The following is an 8,188-nucleotide window of genomic DNA, read 5'->3' on the forward strand; positions in this document are numbered from 1 at the left end:
GCTATAGACAACTCCATTTATGTGCTGGTGATGAAGTCTCCATTGCAGCCAGTCTCATTTACAGTTGAAAATAAGTTAGACAGTTGGCTTTTCCCTTTTGAGACGTTCCTATAATAAAATGAGGTAAAAGTAATTGTAACTAATGGAATTCATAAAGTACATTCATTAAGCATGTACATAATGCCCACAGGCTGTGGGCATTTAGGTATTAATATGCTTGGCTTTTCCACACCAATCTGAGGAGAAGCAGCCGCACACTTAGCAGTTTTCAGTGGAAGATCCAACTAGTCCTCTTAATTATTAACCAGGAAGCCTAAAAACAGCTATATTAGCAAGATATCATTTTAAGGCTTGGAAATCTAAGTCCTTTAGCAGGCTAGTTAGCAATAGAGGAAGAACTCAGAGCTTCTAGCGTCCAGTGCCTGGTTCTAAACATTAAATCTAGTCCTTACTTTTTGGAAGTAACTATCAAGCAATCAATTAATTAATCAGGCATTCAGTATTGAAGCACCTTAGAAAAATTTTCATTGGATAACAATGAATAATGCATGGCCCTCCAGTATATTGACTGTGGTAAATTGTCTTTAAGGTAAGGTGCTGCAACAAGTACCTTTAAATAAAATCAAATAAAAAGTTTACCACAATCATAATAAATTGTTCAGTCATCTTCTTATTGACCCACATAGTGTCTTTCTTCAGGAGCATTTGGAGTTATTTTTTCCCCCTTACAAACAGACCAGAATAAATTGATGAATTGAGCTTTCACTATGCTAATTTAGACATTATAAATATTTAATTAACATCCCTAATAGCCAGTCATAGAGCCCCCCCTCCACACTGCTTTACACTCTTCTTAATCTAAAGTAAATGCTTTTCCCATTAATAGCCTGATGCCATATTAGCACTTCCTCGGTAAAAGGGCCCCATTTAGTCCAAAAGGAGGGAGCATTGAGTAGTCTGCATTAGGTAGGGGTTTATTCCTGTTTGTAAAGGATCCTGGGAGCCGTTACACGTCTCTACAAATTCTACCTTTCTTGGTTCTTGCTTAAGTGAGACCATTCTAAGAAGGGGGAGAGCCTCTCTATTTCATTTTTTGAGACACTTTTGAGGTTGTAGTAGAATAAAACTATTTATTTTAGTAAGTCCTAGAAGTGGGTCATAGATAATGGATAACAAATTTCTAACCAGGGACTGTGCTAGTCTTTTCAGCAAAAGTTATGCAGTGAAAAGAATTTTGAACCAGGAGTCGAAGGACCTAAGTTCAAATCCTATGGCACTTACTAGCAGTGGGACTCTTGGGCAAGGGATTTAACCCCTCAGAACTTCAGCTTTCTCTTTTAAAATAGAGATAATGTCTATGCCACAGAGTTAAAGATTGAATGGGAGAATGTATGTGAAATTGCTTGGCATATAGTAGAAATAAATATTAGGTTAATTCCTAAATGACTGCCCCAAATTCGTGAATCCTTCTCTCCCCTTATATTTATTCTTGTCATCCTTAAAATACTCTGTTATCATAATCTAACATTGCAATAGCACTTTATATTTGCAAGCATTGTTTGTCTTATTAATCCTTTGATTTAGTTTCTATAATGTAAAATAGGGAGAAACTAGAAGACCTAAACTCTGATCAAGAGACAGTTTAAAAACAGATACTGGAACTTAGATGCTCAAAAGCTCTGAGTCATAAACTCTGATGACCGAAATGTCCTTCCACAACAGTCCTTGTGTGGTTTAGAAAGATTCCAGAAGCTGCATTATATTTCCCTGGGGGTAGGAATCAGGTCAGAACTGAGAGTTCAAGAAATTAGAAGCTCTCCAGGCTGTTCTAACTCTGGAACTAGAATCTGCAGTTGCTGAACATTAAATAGCTGAAAAAAGGAAAAGAAGCTTCAGACAATTTAAATGTAAAACATTGGAATGATAAACCAGTTTATTCTGAGAATATTTCTCTATCTGAGAAAAATGGACTTCATTTGTGAGATGTTGCTGGTTATAGAGAGAGTAGAAACTCTGAGTTATTCTTTTTGTTTGCCAGTACAAAATAAATACTACTTAATGTAATATACACATTAATACTGACAAGAGAGATATTTATCTAGATAAATAATCCTAGTAAAATCACATATTTTGATTTTTGGTGGCAATTAAATTTTTCTTTTCCTTTTTGGTTAGCAGTAGAAAGGCCCAGATAGAAAAAATAATGGGAAAAGGGCAAGAAATTGGCTGGAACTATTTCCTAAGTAGCAGGGAGTGGCAGGAGGTGTGAGCTGACAGACAGCAGAGACTGTCCTTAGATAGCCCCCCCTCTCTTTCATGCTCTGCTCTTCTACTCTTCTGCTCTCTCTTACTCTCTCATTTTCTCTTTCTAAGATGTGCTGATCCGTTGAATAGAAAGGGAAACATTTTTGCATCCTCCCCCAACATTTTGCTTGACATATCTATGGGGAAAGTTTTCAACAAGTGCTTCCCAGGGGTGTGTCCCACAGTGTCACTCCCTGAGAACACCATCAATTTGTCCTACAGGAATGATTGGTGTGGGCCCAGAGAACTCTCATTGTCTACTTCTTGGGCTTTCCATGTGAAGACAAGGGGCCTCTTGGAGTTAGGCTATGGAAAACTGCCCTGAAGCTCTTAGAAACAAGGTAGAAAGTGATTTGCAGAATGAAAAACTTTGTTTCTTAGCTATTCACTTCCCACTATGTGCCGGGCTCCTTGCTGGGTATACAGGGGTTCAGAGAAAGTAAGAAATAAGACCTTTTCTTTGTCTGAGGGAAGTGACAGACATTTAGATGGTATTTCAGAGCTCCGAAGAAAGCTGGGAGAGAGGTTGGGGAGCTGCCAGGGACAGGAAGTTTGTCACCAAAGGCTTTACCTAGGAGGAGGAGATGGAGCTGGGCAGGTGAGAATGACAGTATAGGAAGAACATAGAGACAAACAGAATGAATAAAGTGCCCGGCCTGGCAGACATGAGGGTAATAGCTCCAAGAGAAAGTCAGCTGGGGCCTGGGAAGAGCCTATTGCCAAGTTGGGTTTGGATTTTCTCATTTACCCAACAGGGAACCCATAGAAGTTTTTAAGCAGGTAAATAAGGTAATAGGATTTATTGCTTAGGAAAAGAACTGGTTTAAGAGTGAGGAAAGTGGGGACAGGGAGGTCAGTATAAACACAACAGCAACACACACAAACAAAGCTGGTGTTCATGTTGTTGGTATATAAAGCGCTAGTCCATTAAATAATTTTCCAGATATCCATTTTTTCTTAAGTACAAAAATCGAAGTATCAAATTTATTTGAGGAGAATAAGTGTGATGTTTTTCTATTTAGTATTATTGTTGTTTAATTTTCCCGTCTATTACTATAAGCACCCCATCATTTTGCCTCTGAATTTTGTTGTTCTCTGTTGAACTTGATTGGCTTGTTTTGAGTGGACAACCATTGTCTTAGAACTGAGGTTCTGCCTGTGTCTGAAGCTTGTTCTCAGTGGCTATGTGCACTGGTCACATTCGAACAAAACACATGGCAACTCAAAAAGCCTTGAAGAACAATGCAAATCCTCACTCTGTCTTCTTTTTTTTTGTATGTTTATTTTTAGAGATGAGGTTTCATTTTGTCCCAGGCGGGAGTGCAGTGGTGCGATCACAGCTCATTGCCACCTCGAATTCCTGGGCCCAATGAATCCTGCCTCAGCCTTCCAAGTAGCTGGGACTACAGGCACACTCTATCATGCCTGGCTATTTTTTTTTTTCCACAACATTTTGGTTGTGAGAACTCACCACCTGGCCCAGGCTGGTCTTTAACTGGGCTCAGGTGATCCTCCCACCTCGGCCTCCTAAAGTGCTGGGATTACAGGTGTGAGCCACTGCACCTGGCCCACTTTGTCTTCTTGAAAGTGTTTTAAAACCTGCACTGCCCTTTCTTATATGACACTCTACACAATAAACTTCCCAAAGTTCATATTTAGATGTCTGTTCTTTCTTGCAAGTTTCCCTGTGTTGCTAAACAAGCTCTTCTCACCTCTCTGAGAGTCCTTTTCAGCCATCCTGCTCTTCCTTCGGCTTTCTTCTTCTTTGCTCCCTTGCTGTTCACATACTATCAGGTGTAGAAGCCCATTTCCCCAGGGCAGTCCTGTGGGAGTGTCTCCTTCACCAGCTGGATTTCTTAAGAGAAGCATCCCTGCTAGAATTTTGGGGGGAAAAGCCTCTTTCTTCTTATACTTGGGGAATATAATATTCACACCCACAAAAGAGCAGAGAACATTGAACTGGTAAGAGGTTTGATAGACTGTGTGGTGAGAATTCAGAGAGGAGAAGATCAACTGGACTAGAGTAATCAGAGAAGGCTTGAGCCAAGATTGGTAGGGTTTGAGGAAGTGGGAGGGAGGCCACAGAACGTTTTGGTTGTGAGAACTGGCCCACAAAATGAGCAAAGGTACAGGCCTAGGAACTGAAGATTTTCTTTGTGCCTTACACTAGGAAATGAAGTACAGAGTCAAGCAAAACTATAGAGCAGAGTTGGGAGACTCTCAGGAGATCATCTGGTCTGTCTGTCCTTGAAACAGAGAGCTCAAATAGGCAATGATTAATCATTATTTTCAATACCTGTGGATAGCTTATTTATCCCATCCTTAGGGGAATCTATAATTTCTAAGTAATGAGCAAATGAACTGCCCAGTCAATATCCATATTCCTATTCTTCCATATTAACAAAACTCCTGTATTGTTGGATGTAGCCATGTGCCCAGATATGCAACTGTTATCTCCTAGTCTCTCTTGCAGAAAGAGGTTGTGGTCCATGAGAGGTAAGCAGGTGTCTTGTGAGAATTCCAGAAAAGTACTTTAAAGGAGTATGAAACAGCTGGAATGTATGACTTGGTCCTTGCTCCTTTCTTCATCCTGATATCTGGATCATGGGCTTGATGATTGGAGCTGCAGTGACCATCTTGAAAGTAAGAGATGATTTTCAGGATAAAAGCTATATGCTAAAGATGGCACAGCAGAAACACAGAAAGAGCTTCATTCCTGATGACCATGGAGCCATCATTTCAGCCCTTGGTGTGTATCTCTGGATTTTTTTCATGAGAGAGATATAGGCCTCTATTTATCTAGGTCTTTTTCCAATGTGTTACTGGAAGTTGAATATATTTCTAAGTGATATAACCCTACAAACTTTGAAAGTAGATTCTAAATTCTGGCAATCCTGGCAGGAGTGTGTTTATATTATTAATAATTCAATCAAAAGAATATAATATCTCCTCTTTACTTCATTAGGTATTTTAATATAGTTTTGTGCTTTGAAAAAAATTTAGGTCAGGCGCGGTGGCTCACGCCTGTAATCTCAACACTTTGGGAGGCCGAGGCACGTGGATCACCTGAGGTCAGGAGTTCAAGACTAGCCTGGCCATCATGGTGAAACCCTGTCTCTACTAAAAACACAAAAATTAGCCTGGTGTGGCAGCATGTGCCTGTAATCCCAGCTACTCAGGAGGTAGGAGAATCGCTTCAACCCGGGAGGCAGAGGTTGCAGTGAGCCGAGATCACGCCACTGCACTCTAGCCTGGGAGACAGAGTGGGACTCCATCTAAAAAAAAAAAAAAAATAGATTGTAGGGCTAGGGTCTCACTCTGTCACCCAGGCTGGACTGCAATAGCATGATCATAGCTTACTGCAGCCTCAAAGTCCTGGGCTCAAGCCATCCTCCCACTGCAGCCTCCCACATAGCTGAGACTACAGGCATATGCCACTGTGCCCAGCTAATTTTTAATTTTTTTTTCTGTAGAGACAAAGTCTCCCTATGTTGCCCAGCTGGTTTTGAACTCCTAGCTTCAAGTGATCTTCCCACCTTGGCCTCACAAAGCGCTGGGCTTATAGACATGAGCCACTGTGCTTGGCCTGTGCTGTGGTTTGAATATGTTCCCTAAATTTCATGTGTTGGAAACTTAATTCCCAATGCAATAGCGTTGTGGTGCAGGTCTGATGGAAGGTGTTAGATAATGAGGGCTCTGTCCTCATAAATGGATTTATGTTGTTATCATGAGAATAAGTTTGTTATAAAATCAAGTTTGTCCCCCACACCCGTCGCTCCTGCTCTTGCCCTCTCTTGCCCTTCTGCCTTTTGCCAGGAGATGATGCGGTAAGAAGGCTCTTACCAGATGCCAGTGCCATGCTCTTGGAATTTCCAGCCTCCAGAACTATGAGCAAAATAAATTTCTGTTATTTAAAAATTACCCAGTCTCAGTTTTCCGATATAGCAGTACAAAAAGGCTAAGACATCACGTCTGAGCATTTACATTTTCAAGTGTATATTCTTAAAATATAAATTGCTTTTTACTTCTTCCTTACATCTCTGTTAGAGCCTTATAAAACATGTGCATCAGTGGGTTATACTATCAATGAATTTTACTTTAGGATAGCAAAGGAGACATAAGAAAATTTCTCTTAATAAAGAGGGTATTGGGTGTAATTGGGCTGAGCAGTGCTCTTTAGACCTATGCTACACAAAATGTCTGCTTACCCAGACTGACCCAGGCTGCTCACTAAGGCAGGTCTGCATCCAGGTGGGGGTCAAAGTGATGAAGACTGTTATATATTCACTGAAAAGAACACAACAGTACTTAGTGGAGAGGGTGCTCTAAATGATCTTGTCCACAAGGCATGCAATTAAGGTTTTCTCTCGCTTTTTTTGAGATGGAGTCTCACTCTGTTGCCCAGGCTGGAGTGCAGTGGCGCAATCTCGGCTCACTGCAACCTCCTCCTCCCTGGTTCAAGTGATTCTCCTGCCTCAGCCTTCTGAGTAGCAGGGATTAGGCATGCACCACCACGACTGGCTAATTTTTTTTTGTACTTTTGGTAGAGACGGGGTTTCGCCATGTTGTCCAGCCTGGTCTCGAACTCCTGACCTTGTGATCTGCCCGCCTTGGCCTCCTGAAGTGCTGGGATTACAGGCATGAGCCACTGCACCCGGCAAGGTTTTCTCTTGTGCTTGAATTTAATTTATTTATTGCTATGTTCCTTTGAAACTTATAGCATTATTTTGTTCTGTTGTGATATACCCTCTTCTATTTCAGGTTTATTGATATAAAATAGTGAAATCCCCAAATCTGTAGAAAGCTGTAGGAAGCTGTGTTCACACGCCTTTTTCTGTTATTGTTGTTCTTATTTCAGTACCAGGGAATTTGGCCTCAAACCATTGACTTTTATTGTCATTACCAAGTGTAGTGCCTAGTCGTACATTACAGTGGGCGGTGTCTTATGGCTCATTTGATTAAAAACAAAGTCATCCTGCTAAAAACAATATTGAATACATAAAAATACTGAATCTATCCTTTGAAATATGCATTCTTTCTCCTTTGCGTTTTAGGAATTCAAAACTCATTGTCACTGCAATTGCAGTGCCTGGAAACAGAATAAAGAATAAAAGCAGAGTAAATAGTATAAGGAGATAGAGAGAAAGACAGTCACATTGAAATAGGAATAGAAATAGAACTAATACCGTAAGTCAAAAACAAACATCTGATGCTTCTTAAACTTGTGTTATAAAATCTGTCATTTTTAACAGGATCCAAAGTAAAATTCCAGCAACTTTTGTGGATTATAGTGAATCTTATAAGCCTTAGATTTTTCTTAGGAAAACTAGCGTGAGGAGATGGCTCAGCAGGTGGAGCTCCGGATTTTTACCCCCATTCAAACCAGAGTACTTCTATTTTATAAAATATTTTGGGTATGAATTTCTTTGGGTATATACTTTTTCTCCAAAGCAATAGGAAATCAGTTTAGTACTATTTTGGTTGAACTGAAGTGGGCCTAAGTAATCAGTATTTTCTGCATGTCTGGGTAATTTCGTTCTCCCAATTTTTAGGAATGTCTGTGGTTGCTAGCAAGTGAGAAAGTACAGTGAAAATTCTCTTTTACAAAGTAATTTTAGCATCCATACAAAAATAAATCTTGACTCATATTGGTAAAGATATTCCACTTGATTTTCTGAATTTTTATGTTTGTTTTGAATTGTTAAAGATTCTTAATTAGATATTTGACATTAGGAAAAACTAGTGATAGTTTCTTATTGACCCAGGTGGTTTATGTATTTCAAGACCCTTTTTGCCATAATGACAATGCAAATAAAATTTTTCTCAGTAGAGATAATCCTGAATGGGAATAATATCACAATTTTCAGGGATATTAGAGGATGAC

The sequence above is a fragment of the Pongo abelii genome, chromosome 16, assembly GCF_028885655.2.
Source record: "Pongo abelii isolate AG06213 chromosome 16, NHGRI_mPonAbe1-v2.0_pri, whole genome shotgun sequence".
Taxonomy (NCBI): domain Eukaryota; kingdom Metazoa; phylum Chordata; class Mammalia; order Primates; family Hominidae; genus Pongo; species Pongo abelii.